The sequence below is a fragment of the Danio rerio genome, chromosome 8 (genome assembly GCF_049306965.1).
Source record: "Danio rerio strain Tuebingen ecotype United States chromosome 8, GRCz12tu, whole genome shotgun sequence".
NCBI classification, from domain to species: domain Eukaryota; kingdom Metazoa; phylum Chordata; class Actinopteri; order Cypriniformes; family Danionidae; genus Danio; species Danio rerio.
The window spans coordinates 33753183-33767934 of NC_133183.1; the positions used below are offsets into that span (position 1 = coordinate 33753183).

The window sequence follows — 14752 nt, forward strand, 5'->3', positions numbered from 1 at the left end:
GATACCCTTTTTGATTGGGTGCCGGTTGACAATCGTTCCTACGCGGCAGTTGATGCTATTGTTTTCGCACCAAAAGAAGAGCGCTGTTTCTGCTCGGTTTCGAACCGAGGACCTTTCGCGTGTTAGGCGAACGTGATGACCACTACACTACAGAAACCCCACATGCGCTTTCAGCTGGGAAGAAAGGCCTGCATGGATAGAACAAGGTGTACGCGCTTGTCAATCAAGCGGACAAAGCCTACTCAGCGTGACAAGCTCCCCGCAGGTTTAAGCATACACGCCAAGTGAGAATGTGCATAAAAGCAAATCTGCATGTTTCCCCCCACTTTCTAACAAGAGACCGACCGCTTGTAAAGCCATCGTGATAACCACAGGAGCCTTCGGTTTGGGTGTGAGCACAGTCTTGTGTTGCCATCGCAGAGAGACTGTAGGCTACTTCCCCCAATGTTTTCATCCAATGTTCCACTCTGGTGGAATTATCTTCCCATTCCCACTCGGATTACGGATGCACTGGTATCCTTTAAAAGATAGCTAAAACCCATCTCTTCCGAGTACTCCTGAACGCCGGTGAATATCCCTCTCTCTAAAGAAAACAAAACTCCGACTCTTGCACTAAATTCTCTGAGCACAAACAAGTTAGTTGGAATAAATAGCACTTATTGTATGCGTTGCCTCGTCTTGTTGAATCGCTGAATACCTCCTCTATTGTAAGCGCCTTTGGACAAAAGTGTCTGCCTAAGGTATGTTTCCGCCCAGTTTCGAACAGGGGACCTTTTGCGTGTAAAGCAAACGTGATAACCACTACACTACGGAAACCAACACGACTGTACTGTTTAAAGTTTTTATAGTCTTTTTTATAGAGCTGTCTTGAAAGGTCTGCACTGTGGAGGGCCAGCAAACGCACTGGCCACCTGCTCATGCAAAACACAAAGCTAAAAGAAATCAGATTCTACGCAATTTTGCGACACCACAATGGCAGGTAAACACTGAGAAAACACTCGGATTACGGATGCACTGGTATCCTTTAAAAGATAGCTAAAACCCATCTCTTCCGAGTACTCCTGAACGCCGGTGAATATCCCTCTCTCTAAAGAAAACAAAACTCCGACTCTTGCACTAAATTCTCTGAGCACAAACAAGTTAGTTGGAATAAATAGCACTTCTTGTATGCGTTGCCTCGTCTTGTTGAATCGCTGAATACCTCCTCTATTGTAAGCGCCTTTGGACAAAAGTGTCTGCCTAACGTATGTTTCCGCTCAGTTTCGAACAGGGGACCTTTTGCGTGTAAAGCTAACGTAATAACCACTACACTACGGAAACCAACACGATTGTACTGTTTCAAGTTTTTATAGTCTTTTTTATAGTGCTGTCTTGAAAGGTCTGCACTGTGGAGGGCCAGCAAACGCACTGGCCACCTGCTCATGCAAAACACAAAGCTAAAAGAAATCAGATTCTACGCAATTTTGCGACACCACAATGGCAGGTAAACACTGAGTTGAATTCAAACTTCTAGCCTCACACCGCTTTGCACAAAGAATGTTTTCAGTGTATGGCAGTGCTCAACAGAAGCCTGGTTTGACAATTTTCATAAAAGTCGAGACTGTTCCCGCCCAGTTTCGAACTGGGGACCTTTCGCGTGTGAGGCGAACGTGATAACCACTACACTACGGAAACCTACAGTAGTGCAAAAGGCAGATACCCTTTTTGATTGGGTGCCGGTTGACAATCGTTCCTAAGGTGGCAGTTGATGCTATTGTTTTCGCACCAAAAGAAGAGAGCTGTTTCTGCTCGGTTTCGAACCGAGGACCTTTCGCGTGTTAGGCGAACTTGATGACCACTACACTACAGAAACCCCACATGCGCTTTCAGCTGGGAAGAAAGGCCTGCATGGATAGAACAAGGTGTACGCGCTTGTCAATCAAGCGGACAACGCCTACTCAGCGTGACAAGCTCCCCGCAGGTTTAAGCATACACGCCAAGTGAGAATGTGCATAAAAGCAAATCTGCATGTTTCCCCCCACTTTCTAACAGGAGACCTTCCGCTTGTAAAGCCATCGTGATAACCACAGGAGCTTTCGGTTTGGGTGTGAGCACAGTCTTGTGGTGCCATCGCAGAGAGACTGTAGGCTACTTCCCACAATGTTTTCATCCAATGTTCCACTCTGGTGGAATTATCTTCCCATTCCCACTCAGATTACGGATGCACTGGTATCCTTTAAAAGATAGCTAAAACCCATCTCTTCCGAGTACTCCTGAACGCCGGTGAATATCCCTCTCTCTAAAGAAAACAAAACTCCGACTCTTGCACTAAATTCTCTGAGCACAAACAAGTTAGTTGGAATAAATAGCACTTATTGTATGCGTTGCCTCGTCTTGTTGAATCGCTGAATACCTCCTCTATTGTAAGCGCCTTTGGACAAAAGTGTCTGCCTAAGGTATGTTTCCGCCCAGTTTCGAACAGGGGACCTTTTGCGTGTAAAGCAAACGTGATAACCACTACACTACGGAAACCAACACGACTGTACTGTTTAAAGTTTTTATAGTCTTTTTTATAGAGCTGTCTTGAAAGGTCTGCACTGTGGAGGGCCAGCAAACGCACTGGCCACCTGCTCATGCAAAACACAAAGCTAAAAGAAATCAGATTCTACGCAATTTTGCGACACCACAATGGCAGGTAAACACTGAGAAAACACTCGGATTACGGATGCACTGGTATCCTTTAAAAGATAGCTAAAACCCATCTCTTCCGAGTACTCCTGAACGCCGGTGAATATCCCTCTCTCTAAAGAAAACAAAACTCCGACTCTTGCACTAAATTCTCTGAGCACAAACAAGTTAGTTGGAATAAATAGCACTTCTTGTATGCGTTGCCTCGTCTTGTTGAATCGCTGAATACCTCCTCTATTGTAAGCGCCTTTGGACAAAAGTGTCTGCCTAACGTATGTTTCCACCCAGTTTCGAACATGGGACCTTTTGCGTGTAAGGCAAACGTGATAACCACTACACTACGGAAACCAACACGACTGTACTGTTTCAAGTTTTTATAGCCTTTTTTATAGAGCTGTCTTGAAAGGTCTGCACTGTGGAGGGCCAGCAAACGCACTGGCCACCTGCTCATGCAAAACACAAAGCTAAAAGAAATCAGATTCTACTAAATTTTGCGACACCACAATGGCAGGTAAACACTGAGTTGAATTCAAACTTCTAGCCTCACACCGCTTTGCACAAAGAATGTTTTCAGTGTATGGCAGTGCTCAACAGAAGCCTGGTTTGACAATTTTCATAAAAATCAAGGCTGTTCCCGCCCAGTTTCGAACTGGGGACCTTTCGCGTGTGAGGCAAACGTGATAACCACTACACTACGGAAACCTACAGTAGTGCAAAAGGCAGATACCCTTTTTGATTGGGTGCCGGTTGACAATCGTTCCTAAGGTGGCAGTTGATGCTATTGTTTTCGCACCGAAAGAAGAGCGCTGTTTCTGCTCGGTTTCGAACCGAGGACCTTTCGCGTGTTAGGCGAACGTGATGACCACTACACTACAGAAACCCCACATGTGCTTTCAGCTGGGAAGAAAAGCCTGCATGGATAGAACAAGGTGTACGCGCTTGTCAATCAAGCGGACAAAGCCTACTCAGCGTGACAAGCTCCCCGCAGGTTTAAGCATACACGCCAAGTAAGAATGTGCATAAAAGCAAATCTGCATGTTTCCCCCCACTTTCTAACAGGAGACCTTCCGCTTGTAAAGCCATCGTGATAACCACAGGAGCCTTCGGTTTGGGTGTGAGCACAGTCTTGTGGTGCCATCGCAGAGAGACTGTAGGCTACTTCCCACAATGTTTTCATCCAATGTTCCACTCTGGTGGAATTATCTTCCCATTCCCACTCGGATTACGGATGCACTGGTATCTTTTAAAAGATAGCTAAAACCCATCTCTTCCGAGTACTCCTGAACGCCGGTGAATATCCCTCTCTCTAAAGAAAACAAAACTCCGACTCTTGCACTAAATTCTCTGAGCACAAACAAGTTAGTTGGAATAAATAGCACTTCTTGTATGCGTTGCCTCGTCTTGTTGAATCGCTGAATACCTCCTCTATTGTAAGCGCCTTTGGACAAAAGTGTCTGCCTAACGTATGTTTCCGCCCAGTTTCGAACAGGGGACCTTTTGCGTGTAAAGCAAACGTGATAACCACTACACTACGGAAACCAACATGACTGTACTGTTTCAAGTTTTTATAGTCTTTTTTATAGAGCTGTCTTGAAAGGTTTGCACTGTGGAGGGCCAGCAAACGCACTGGCCACCTGCTCATGCAAAACACAAAGCTAAAAGAAATCAGATTCTACGCAATTTTGCGACACCACAATGGCAGGTAAACACTGAGAAAACACTCGGATTACGGATGCACTGGTATCCTTTAAAAGATAGCTAAAACCCATCTCTTCCGAGTACTCCTGAACGCCGGTGAATATCCCTCTCTCTAAAGAAAACAAAACTCCGACTCTTGCACTAAATTCTCTGAGCACAAACAAGTTAGTTGGAATAAATAGCACTTCTTGTATGCGTTGCCTCGTCTTGTTGAATCGCTGAATACCTCCTCTATTGTAAGCGCCTTTGGACAAAAGTGTCTACCTAATGTATGTTTCCGCCCAGTTTCAAACAGGGGACCTTTTGCGTGTAAAGCTAACGTAATAACCACTACACTACGGAAACCAACACGATTGTACTGTTTCAAGTTTTTATAGTCTTTTTTATAGTGCTGTCTTGAAAGGTCTGCACTGTGGAGGGCCAGCAAACGCACTGGCCACCTGCTCATGCAAAACACAAAGCTAAAAGAAACCAGATTCTACGCAATTTTGCGACACCACAATGGCAGGTAAACACTGAGTTGAATTCAAACTTCTAGCCTCACACCGCTTTGCACAAAGAATGTTTTCAGTGTATGGCAGTGCTCAACAGAAGCCTGGTTTGACAATTTTCATAAAAGTCGAGACTGTTCCCGCCCAGTTTCGAACTGGGGACCTTTCGCGTGTGAGGCGAACGTGATAACCACTACACTACGGAAACCTACAGTAGTGCAAAAGGCAGATACCCTTTTTGATTGGGTGCCGGTTGACAATCGTTCCTAAGGTGGCAGTTGATGCTATTGTTTTCGCACCAAAAGAAGAGAGCTGTTTCTGCTCGGTTTCGAACCGAGGACCTTTCGCGTGTTAGGCGAACTTGATGACCACTACACTACAGAAACCCCACATGCGCTTTCAGCTGGGAAGAAAGGCCTGCATGGATAGAACAAGGTGTACGCGCTTGTCAATCAAGCGGACAACGCCTACTCAGCGTGACAAGCTCCCCGCAGGTTTAAGCATACACGCCAAGTGAGAATGTGCATAAAAGCAAATCTGCATGTTTCCCCCCACTTTCTAACAGGAGACCTTCCGCTTGTAAAGCCATCGTGATAACCACAGGAGCTTTCGGTTTGGGTGTGAGCACAGTCTTGTGGTGCCATCGCAGAGAGACTGTAGGCTACTTCCCACAATGTTTTCATCCAATGTTCCACTCTGGTGGAATTATCTTCCCATTCCCACTCAGATTACGGATGCACTGGTATCCTTTAAAAGATAGCTAAAACCCATCTCTTCCGAGTACTCCTGAACGCCGGTGAATATCCCTCTCTCTAAAGAAAACAAAACTCCGACTCTTGCACTAAATTCTCTGAGCACAAACAAGTTAGTTGGAATAAATAGCACTTCTTGTATGCGTTGCCTCGTCTTGTTGAATCGCTGAATACCTCCTCTATTGTAAGCGCCTTTGGACAAAAGTGTCTGCGTAACGTATGTTTCCACCCAGTTTCAAACAGGGGACCTTGTGCGTGTAAAGCAAACGTGATAACCACTACACTACGGAAACCAACACGACTGTACTGTTTCAAGTTTTTATAGCCTTTTTTATAGAGCTGTCTTGAAAGGTCTGCACTGTGGAGGGCCAGCAAACGCACTGGCCACCTGCTCATGCAAAACACAAAGCTAAAAGAAATCAGATTCTACTCAATTTTGCGACACCACAATGGCAGGTAAACACTGAGTTGAATTCAAACTTCTAGCCTCACACCGCTTTGCACAAAGAATGTTTTCAGTGTATGGCAGTGCTCAACAGAAGCCTGGTTTGACAATTTTCATAAAAATCTAGGCTGTTCCCGCCCAGTTTCGAACTGGGGACCTTTCGCGTGTGAGGCGAACGTGATAACCACTACACTACGGAAACCTACAGTAGTGCAAAAGGCAGATACCCTTTTTGATTGGGTGCCGGTTGACAATCGTTCCTAAGGCGGCAGTTGATGCTATTGTTTTCGCACCAAAAGAAGAGCGCTGTTTCTGCTCGGTTTCGAACCGAGGACCTTTCGCGTGTTAGGCGAACGTGATGACCACTACACTACAGAAACCCCACAAGCGCTTTCAGCTGGGAAGGAAGGCCTGCATGGATAGAACAAGGTGTACGCGCTTGTCAATCAAGCGGACAAAGCCTACTCAGCGTGACAAGCTCCCCGCAGGTTTAAGCATACACGCCAAGTAAGAATGTGCATAAAAGCAAATCTGCATGTTTCCCCCCACTTTCTAACAGGAGACCTTCCGCTTGTAAAGCCATCGTGATAACCACAGGAGCCTTCGGTTTGGGTGTGAGCACAGTCTTGTGGTGCCATCGCAGAGAGACTGTAGGCTACTTCCCACAATGTTTTCATCCAATGTTCCACTCTGGTGGAATTATCTTCCCATTCCCACTCGGATTACGGATGCACTGGTATCTTTTAAAAGATAGCTAAAACCCATCTCTTCCGAGTACTCCTGAACGCCGGTGAATATCCCTCTCTCTAAAGAAAACAAAAGTCCGACTCTTGCACTAAATTCTCTGAGCACAAACAAGTTAGTTGGAATAAATAGCACTTCTTGTATGCGTTGCCTCGTCTTGTTGAATCGCTGAATACCTCCTCTATTGTAAGCGCCTTTGGACAAAAGTGTCTGCCTAACGTATGTTTCCACCCAGTTTCGAACAGGGGACCTTTTGCATGTTAAGCAAACGTGATAACCACTACACTACGGAAACCAACACAATTGTACTGTTTCAAGTTTTTATAGTCTTTTTTATAGTGCTGTCTTTAAAGGTCTGCACTGTGGAGGGCCAGCAAACGCACTGGCCACCTGCTCATGCAAAACACAAAGCTAAAAGAAATCAGATTCTACGCAATTTTGCGACACCACAATGGCAGGTAAACACTGAGTTGAATTCAAACTTCTAGCCTCACACCGCTTTGCACAAAGAATGTTTTCAGTGTATGGCAGTGCTCAACAGAAGCCTGGTTTGACAATTTTCATAAAAGTCGAGGCTGTTCTCGCCCAGTTTCGAACTGGGGACCTTTCGCGTGTGAGGCAAACGTGATAACCACTACACTACGGAAACCTACAGTAGTGCAAAAGGCAGATACCCTTTTTGATTGGGTGCCGGTTGACAATCGTTCCTAAGGCGGCAGTTGATGCTATTGTTTTCGCACCAAAAGAAGAGAGCTGTTTCTGCTCGGTTTCGAACCGAGGACCTTTCGCGTGTTAGGCGAACGTGATGACCACTACACTACAGAAACCCCACATGCGCTTTCAGCTGGGAGGAAAGGCCTGCATGGATAGAACAAGGTGTACGCGCTTGTCAATCAAGCGGACAACGCCTACTCAGCGTGACAAGCTCCCCGCAGATTTAAGCATACACGCCAAGTGAGAATGTGCATAAAAGCAAATCTGCATGTTTCCCCCCACTTTCTAACAGGAGACCTTCCGCTTGTAAAGCCATCGTGATAACCACAGGAGCCTTCGGTTTGGGTGTGAGCACAGTCTTGTGGTGCCATCGCAGAGAGACTGTAGGCTACTTCCCACAATGTTTTCATCCAATGTTCCACTCTGGTGGAATTATCTTCCCATTCCCACTCGGATTACGGATGCACTGGTATCCTTTAAAAGATAGCTAAAACCCATCTCTTCCGAGTACTCCTGAACGCCGGTGAATATCCCTCTCTCTAAAGAAAACAAAAGTCCGACTCTTGCACTAAATTCTCTGAGCACAAACAAGTTAGTTGGAATAAATAGCACTTCTTGTATGCGTTGCCTCGTCTTGTTGAATCGCTGAATACCTCCTCTATTGTAAGTGCCTTTGGACAAAAGTGTCTGCCTAACGTATGTTTCCGCCCAGTTTCGAACAGGGGACCTTTTGCGTGTAAAGCAAACGTGATAACCACTACACTACGGAAACCAACACGACTGTACTGTTTCAAGTTTTTATAGCCTTTTTTATAGAGCTGTCTTGAAAGGTTTGCACTGTGGAGGGCCAGCAAACGCACTGGCCACCTGCTCATGCAAAACACAAAGCTAAAAGAAATCAGATTCTACGCAATTTTGCGACACCACAATGGCAGGTAAACACTGAGAAAACACTCGGATTACGGATGCACTGGTATCCTTTAAAAGATAGCTAAAACCCATCTCTTCCGAGTACTCCTGAACGCCGGTGAATATCCCTCTCTCTAAAGAAAACAAAACTCCGACTCTTGCACTAAATTCTCTGAGCACAAACAAGTTAGTTGGAATAAATAGCACTTCTTGTATGCGTTGCCTCGTCTTGTTGAATCGCTGAATACCTCCTCTATTGTAAGCGCCTTTGGACAAAAGTGTCTGCCTAACGTATGTTTCCACCCAGTTTCGAACAGGGGACCTTTTGCGTGTAAAGCAAACGTGATAACCACTACACTACGGAAACCAACACGACTGTACTGTTTCAAGTTTTTATAGCCTTTTTTATAGAGCTGTCTTGAAAGGTCTGCACTGTGAAGGGCCAGCAAACGCACTGGCCACCTGCTCATGCAAAACACAAAGCTAAAAGAAATCAGATTCTACTCAATTTTGCGACACCACAATGGCAGGTAAACACTGAGTTGAATTCAAACTTCTAGCCTCACACCGCTTTGCACAAAGAATGTTTTCAGTGTATGGCAGTGCTCAACAGAAGCCTGGTTTGACAATTTTCATAAAAATCTAGGCTGTTCCCGCCCAGTTTCGAACTGGGGACCTTTCGCGTGTGAGGCGAACGTGATAACCACTACACTACGGAAACCTACAGTAGTGCAAAAGGCAGATACCCTTTTTGATTGGGTGCCGGTCGACAATCGTTCCTAAGGCGGCAGTTAATGCTATTGTTTTCGCACCAAAAGAAGAGCGCTGATTCTGCTCGGTTTCGAACCGAGGACCTTTCGCGTGTTAGGCGAACGTGATGACCACTACACTACAGAAACCCCACATGCGCTTTCAGCTGGGAAGAAAGGCCTGCATGGATAGAACAAGGTGTACGCGCTTGTCAATCAAGCGGACAAAGCCTACTCAGCGTGACAAGCTCCCCGCAGGTTTAAGCATACACGCCAAGTAAGAATGTGCATAAAAGCAAATCTGCATGTTTCCCCCCACTTTCTAACAGGAGACCTTCCGCTTGTAAAGCCATCGTGATAACCACAGGAGCCTTCGGTTTGGGTGTGAGCACAGTCTTGTGGTGCCATCGCAGAGAGACTGTAGGCTACTTCCCACAATGTTTTCATCCAATGTTCCACTCTGGTGGAATTATCTTCCCATTCCCACTCGGATTACGGATGCACTGGTATCTTTTAAAAGATAGCTAAAACCCATCTCTTCCGAGTACTCCTGAACGCCGGTGAATATCCCTCTCTCTAAAGAAAACAAAACTCCGACTCTTGCACTAAATTCTCTGAGCACAAACAAGTTAGTTGGAATAAATAGCACTTCTTGTATGCGTTGCCTCTTCTTGTTGAATCGCTGAATACCTCCTCTATTGTAAGCGCCTTTGGACAAAAGTGTCTGCCTAACGTATGTTTCCGCCCAGTTTCGAACAGGGGACCTTTTGCGTGTAAAGCAAACGTGATAACCACTACACTACGGAAACCAACACGACTGTACTGTTTCAAGTTTTTATAGTCTTTTTTATAGAGCTGTCTTGAAAGGTCTGCACTGTGGAGGGCCAGCAAACGCACTAGCCACCTGCTCATGCAAAACACAAAGCTAAAAGAAATCAGATTCTACGCAATTTTGCGACACCACAATGGCAGGTAAACACTGAGAAAACACTCGGATTACGGATGCACTGGTATCCTTTAAAAGATAGCTAAAACCCATCTCTTCCGAGTACTCCTGAACGCCGGTGAATATCCCTCTCTCTAAAGAAAACAAAAGTCCGACTCTTACACTAAATTCATTGAGCACAAACAAGTTAGTTGGAATAAATAGCACTTCTTGTATGCGTTGCCTCGTCTTGTTGAATCGCTGAATACCTCCTCTATTGTAAGCGCCTTTGGACAAAAGTGTCTGCCTAACGTATGTTTCCGCCCAGTTTCGAACAGGGGACCTTTTGCGTGTAAAGCAAACGTGATAACCACTACACTACGGAAACCAACACGACTTTACTGTTTCAAGTTTTTATAGTCTTTTTTATAGAGCTGTCTTGAAAGGTCTGCACTGTGGAGGGCCAGCAAACGCACTGGCCACCTGCTCATGCAAAACACAAAGCTAAAAGAAATCAGATTCTACGCAATTTTGCGACACCACAATGGCAGGTAAACACTGAGTTGAATTCAAACTTCTAGCCTCACACCGCTTTGCACAAAGAATGTTTTCAGTGTATGGCAGTGCTCAACAGAAGCCTGGTTTGACAATTTTCATAAAAGTCGAAACTGTTCCTGCCCAGTTTCGAACTGGGGACCTTTCGCGTGTGAGGCGAACGTGATAACCACTACACTACGGAAACCTACAGTTGCGCAAAAGGCAGATACCCTTTTTGATTGGGTGCCGGTTGACAATCGTTCCTACGCGGCAGTTGATGCTATTGTTTTCGCACCAAAAAAAGAGGGCTGTTTCTGCTCGGTTTCGAACCGAGGACCTTTCGCGTGTTAGGCGAACGTGATGACCACTACACTACAGAAACCCCACATGCGCTTTCAGCTGGGAAGAAAGGCCTGCATGGATAGAACAAGGTGTACGAGCTTGTCAATCAAGCGGACAAAGCCTACTCAGCGTGACAAGCTCCCCGCAGGTTTAAGCATACACGCCAAGTGAGAATGTGCATAAAAGCAAATCTGCATGTTTCCCCCCACTTTCTAACAAGAGACCGACCGCTTGTAAAGCCATCGTGATAACCACAGGAGCCTTCGGTTTGGGTGTGAGCACAGTCTTGTGTTGCCATCGCAGAGAGACTGTAGGCTACTTCCCACAATGTTTTCATCCAATGTTCCACTCTGGTGGAATTATCTTCCCATTCCCACTCGGATTACGGATGCACTGGTATCCTTTAAAAGATAGCTAAAACCCATCTCTTCCGAGTACTCCTGAACGCCGGTGAATATCCCTCTCTCTAAAGAAAACAAAACTCCGACTCTTGCACTAAATTCTCTGAGCACAAACAAGTTAGTTGGAATAAATAGCACTTATTGTATGCGTTGCCTCGTCTTGTTGAATCGCTGAATACCTCCTCTATTGTAAGCGCCTTTGGACAAAAGTGTCTGCCTAAGGTATGTTTCCGCCCAGTTTCGAACAGGGGACCTTTTGCGTGTAAAGCAAACGTGATAACCACTACACTACGGAAACCAACACGACTGTACTGTTTCAAGTTTTTATAGTCTTTTTTATAGAGCTGTCTTGAAAGGTCTGCACTGTGGAGGGCCAGCAAACGCACTAGCCACCTGCTCATGCAAAACACAAAGCTAAAAGAAATCAGATTCTACTCAATTTTGCGACACCACAATGGCAGGTAAACACTGAGTTGAATTCAAACTTCTAGCCTCACACCGCTTTGCACAAAGAATGTTTTCAGTGTATGGCAGTGCTCAACAGAAGCCTGGTTTGACAATTTTCATAAAAATCTAGGCTGTTCCCGCCCAGTTTCGAACTGGGGACCTTTCGCGTGTGAGGCGAACGTGATAACCACTACACTACGGAAACCTACAGTAGTGCAAAAGGCAGATACCCTTTTTGATTGGGTGCCGGTTGACAACCGTTCCTAAGGCGGCAGTTGATGCTATTGTTTTCGCACCGAAAGAAGAGCGCTGTTTCTGCTCGGTTTCGAACCGAGGACCTTTCGCGTGTTAGGCGAACGTGATGACCACTACACTACAGAAACCCCACATGCGCTTTCAGCTGGGAAGAAAGGCCTGCATGGATAGAACAAGGTGTACGCGCTTGTCAATCAAGCGGACAAAGCCTACTCAGCGTGACAAGCTCCCCGCAGGTTTAAGCATACACGCCAAGTAAGAATGTGCATAAAAGCAAATCTGCATGTTTCCCCCCACTTTCTAACAGGAGACCTTCCGCTTGTAAAGCCATCGTGATAACCACAGGAGCCTTCGGTTTGGGTGTGAGCACAGTCTTGTGGTGCCATCGCAGAGAGACTGTAGGCTACTTCCCACAATGTTTTCATCCAATGTTCCACTCTGGTGGAATTATCTTCCCATTCCCACTCGGATTACGGATGCACTGGTATCTTTTAAAAGATAGCTAAAACCCATCTCTTCCGAGTACTCCTGAACGCCGGTGAATATCCCTCTCTCTAAAGAAAACAAAACTCCGACTCTTGCACTAAATTCTCTGAGCACAAACAAGTTAGTTGGAATAAATAGCACTTCTTGTATGCGTTGCCTCGTCTTGTTGAATCGCTGAATACCTCCTCTATTGTAAGCGCCTTTGGACAAAAGTGTCTGCCTAACGTATGTTTCCGCCCAGTTTCGAACAGGGGACCTTTTGCGTGTAAAGCAAACGTGATAACCACTACACTACGGAAACCAACACGACTGTACTGTTTCAAGTTTTTATAGTCTTTTTTATAGAGCTGTCTTGAAAGGTCTGCACTGTGGAGGGCCAGCAAACGCACTAGCCACCTGCTCATGCAAAACACAAAGCTAAAAGAAATCAGATTCTACGCAATTTTGCGACACCACAATGGCAGGTAAACACTGAGAAAACACTCGGATTACGGATGCACTGGTATCCTTTAAAAGATAGCTAAAACCCATCTCTTCCGAGTACTCCTGAACGCCGGTGAATATCCCTCTCTCTAAAGAAAACAAAACTCCGACTCTTGCACTAAATTCTCTGAGCAAAAACAAGTTAGTTGGAATAAATAGCACTTCTTGTATGCGTTGCCTCGTCTTGTTGAATCGCTGAATACCTCCTCTATTGTAAGCGCCTTTGGACAAAAGTGTCTGCCTAACGTATGTTTCCGCCCAGTTTCGAACAGGGGACCTTTTGCGTGTAAAGCAAATGTGATAACCACTACACTACGGAAACCAACACGACTGTACTGTTTCAAGTTTTTATAGTCTTTTTTATAGAGCTGTCTTGAAAGGTCTGCACTGTGGAGGGCCAACAAACGCACTGGCCACCTGCTCATGCAAGACACAAAGCTAAAAGAAATCAGATTCTACGCAATTTTGCGACACCACAATGGCAGGTAAACACTGAGTTGAATTCAAACTTCTAGCCTCACACCGCTTTGCACAAGGAATGTTTTCAGTGTATGGCAGTGCTCAACAGAAGCCTGGTTTGACAATTTTCATAAAAGTCAAGGCTGTTCCCGCCCAGTTTCGAACTGGGGACCTTTCGCGTGTGAGGCGAACGTGATAACCACTACACTACGGAAACCTACAGTAGTGCAAAAGGCAGATACCCTTTTTGATTGGGTGCCGGTTGACAATCGTTCCTAAGGCGGCAGTTGATGCTATTGTTTTCGCACCGAAAGAAGAGCGCTGTTTCTGCTCGGTTTCGAACCGAGGACCTTTCGCGTGTTAGGCGAACGTGATGACCACTACACTACAGAAACCCCACATGCGTTTTCAGCTGGGAAGAAAGGCCTGCATGGATAGAACAAGGTGTACGCGCTTGTCAATCAAGCGGACAAAGCCTACTCAGCGTGACAAGCTCCCCGCAGGTTTAAGCATACACGCCAAGTAAGAATGTGCATAAAAGCAAATCTGCATGTTTCCCCCCACTTTCTAACAGGAGACCTTCCGCTTGTAAAGCCATCGTGATAACCACAGGAGCCTTCGGTTTGGGTGTGAGCACAGTCTTGTGGTGCCATCGCAGAGAGACTGTAGGCTACTTCCCACAATGTTTTCATCCAATGTTCCACTCTGGTGGAATTATCTTCCCATTCCCACTCGGATTACGGATGCACTGGTATCTTTTAAAAGATAGCTAAAACCCATCTCTTCCGAGTACTCCTGAACGCCGGTGAATATCCCTCTCTCTAAAGAAAACAAAACTCCGACTCTTGCACTAAATTCTCTGAGCACAAACAAGTTAGTTGGAATAAATAGCACTTCTTGTATGCGTTGCCTCGTCTTGTTGAATCGCTGAATACCTCCTCTATTGTAAGCGCCTTTGGACAAAAGTGTCTGCCTAACGTATGTTTCCGCCCAGTTTCGAACAGGGGACCTTTTGCGTGTAAAGCAAACGTGATAACCACTACACTACGGAAACCAACACGACTGTACTGTTTCAAGTTTTTATAGTCTTTTTTATAGAGCTGTCTTGAAAGGTTTGCACTGTGGAGGGCCAGCAAACGCACTGGCCACCTGCTCATGCAAAACACAAAGCTAAAAGAAATCAGATTCTACGCAATTTTGCGACACCACAATGGCAGGTAAACACTGAGAAAACACTCGGATTACGGA

General features: G+C 45.6%; 1 protein-coding gene and 32 non-coding genes across 36 annotated transcripts in view; all 33 read right to left on the reverse strand.

Moving 5' to 3' along the window:
* The window catches only part of fbxo4 (F-box protein 4), a 72717-nt gene that overhangs the window by 32307 nt on the left and 25658 nt on the right, over positions 1-14752 (reverse strand). The gene's annotated exons all lie outside the window — the stretch shown is intronic.
* trnav-aac (transfer RNA valine (anticodon AAC)) lies at positions 85-157 on the reverse strand. Its single transcript has one exon. It is a non-coding gene; the product is annotated as a tRNA-Val (tRNA).
* On the reverse strand, positions 744-816 carry trnav-uac (transfer RNA valine (anticodon UAC)). The gene has a single exon. It is a non-coding gene; the product is annotated as a tRNA-Val (tRNA).
* trnav-cac (transfer RNA valine (anticodon CAC)) lies at positions 1602-1674 on the reverse strand. The gene has a single exon. It is a non-coding gene; the product is annotated as a tRNA-Val (tRNA).
* Positions 1780-1852, reverse strand: trnav-aac (transfer RNA valine (anticodon AAC)). The gene has a single exon. It is a non-coding gene; the product is annotated as a tRNA-Val (tRNA).
* On the reverse strand, positions 2439-2511 carry trnav-uac (transfer RNA valine (anticodon UAC)). The gene has a single exon. It is a non-coding gene; the product is annotated as a tRNA-Val (tRNA).
* trnav-uac (transfer RNA valine (anticodon UAC)) lies at positions 2943-3015 on the reverse strand. The gene has a single exon. It is a non-coding gene; the product is annotated as a tRNA-Val (tRNA).
* On the reverse strand, positions 3297-3369 carry trnav-cac (transfer RNA valine (anticodon CAC)). Its single transcript has one exon. It is a non-coding gene; the product is annotated as a tRNA-Val (tRNA).
* trnav-aac (transfer RNA valine (anticodon AAC)) lies at positions 3475-3547 on the reverse strand. Its single transcript has one exon. It is a non-coding gene; the product is annotated as a tRNA-Val (tRNA).
* On the reverse strand, positions 4134-4206 carry trnav-uac (transfer RNA valine (anticodon UAC)). The gene has a single exon. It is a non-coding gene; the product is annotated as a tRNA-Val (tRNA).
* Positions 4992-5064, reverse strand: trnav-cac (transfer RNA valine (anticodon CAC)). Its single transcript has one exon. It is a non-coding gene; the product is annotated as a tRNA-Val (tRNA).
* trnav-aac (transfer RNA valine (anticodon AAC)) lies at positions 5170-5242 on the reverse strand. Its single transcript has one exon. It is a non-coding gene; the product is annotated as a tRNA-Val (tRNA).
* Positions 6183-6255, reverse strand: trnav-cac (transfer RNA valine (anticodon CAC)). Its single transcript has one exon. It is a non-coding gene; the product is annotated as a tRNA-Val (tRNA).
* trnav-aac (transfer RNA valine (anticodon AAC)) lies at positions 6361-6433 on the reverse strand. The gene has a single exon. It is a non-coding gene; the product is annotated as a tRNA-Val (tRNA).
* On the reverse strand, positions 7020-7092 carry trnav-aac (transfer RNA valine (anticodon AAC)). Its single transcript has one exon. It is a non-coding gene; the product is annotated as a tRNA-Val (tRNA).
* trnav-cac (transfer RNA valine (anticodon CAC)) lies at positions 7374-7446 on the reverse strand. The gene has a single exon. It is a non-coding gene; the product is annotated as a tRNA-Val (tRNA).
* Positions 7552-7624, reverse strand: trnav-aac (transfer RNA valine (anticodon AAC)). Its single transcript has one exon. It is a non-coding gene; the product is annotated as a tRNA-Val (tRNA).
* Positions 8211-8283, reverse strand: trnav-uac (transfer RNA valine (anticodon UAC)). Its single transcript has one exon. It is a non-coding gene; the product is annotated as a tRNA-Val (tRNA).
* On the reverse strand, positions 8715-8787 carry trnav-uac (transfer RNA valine (anticodon UAC)). Its single transcript has one exon. It is a non-coding gene; the product is annotated as a tRNA-Val (tRNA).
* On the reverse strand, positions 9069-9141 carry trnav-cac (transfer RNA valine (anticodon CAC)). Its single transcript has one exon. It is a non-coding gene; the product is annotated as a tRNA-Val (tRNA).
* trnav-aac (transfer RNA valine (anticodon AAC)) lies at positions 9247-9320 on the reverse strand. The gene has a single exon. It is a non-coding gene; the product is annotated as a tRNA-Val (tRNA).
* Positions 9906-9978, reverse strand: trnav-aac (transfer RNA valine (anticodon AAC)). Its single transcript has one exon. It is a non-coding gene; the product is annotated as a tRNA-Val (tRNA).
* Positions 10410-10482, reverse strand: trnav-uac (transfer RNA valine (anticodon UAC)). Its single transcript has one exon. It is a non-coding gene; the product is annotated as a tRNA-Val (tRNA).
* trnav-cac (transfer RNA valine (anticodon CAC)) lies at positions 10764-10836 on the reverse strand. The gene has a single exon. It is a non-coding gene; the product is annotated as a tRNA-Val (tRNA).
* Positions 10941-11013, reverse strand: trnav-aac (transfer RNA valine (anticodon AAC)). The gene has a single exon. It is a non-coding gene; the product is annotated as a tRNA-Val (tRNA).
* Positions 11600-11672, reverse strand: trnav-uac (transfer RNA valine (anticodon UAC)). The gene has a single exon. It is a non-coding gene; the product is annotated as a tRNA-Val (tRNA).
* trnav-cac (transfer RNA valine (anticodon CAC)) lies at positions 11954-12026 on the reverse strand. The gene has a single exon. It is a non-coding gene; the product is annotated as a tRNA-Val (tRNA).
* On the reverse strand, positions 12132-12204 carry trnav-aac (transfer RNA valine (anticodon AAC)). Its single transcript has one exon. It is a non-coding gene; the product is annotated as a tRNA-Val (tRNA).
* On the reverse strand, positions 12791-12863 carry trnav-uac (transfer RNA valine (anticodon UAC)). The gene has a single exon. It is a non-coding gene; the product is annotated as a tRNA-Val (tRNA).
* On the reverse strand, positions 13295-13367 carry trnav-uac (transfer RNA valine (anticodon UAC)). The gene has a single exon. It is a non-coding gene; the product is annotated as a tRNA-Val (tRNA).
* On the reverse strand, positions 13649-13721 carry trnav-cac (transfer RNA valine (anticodon CAC)). The gene has a single exon. It is a non-coding gene; the product is annotated as a tRNA-Val (tRNA).
* Positions 13827-13899, reverse strand: trnav-aac (transfer RNA valine (anticodon AAC)). The gene has a single exon. It is a non-coding gene; the product is annotated as a tRNA-Val (tRNA).
* Positions 14486-14558, reverse strand: trnav-uac (transfer RNA valine (anticodon UAC)). Its single transcript has one exon. It is a non-coding gene; the product is annotated as a tRNA-Val (tRNA).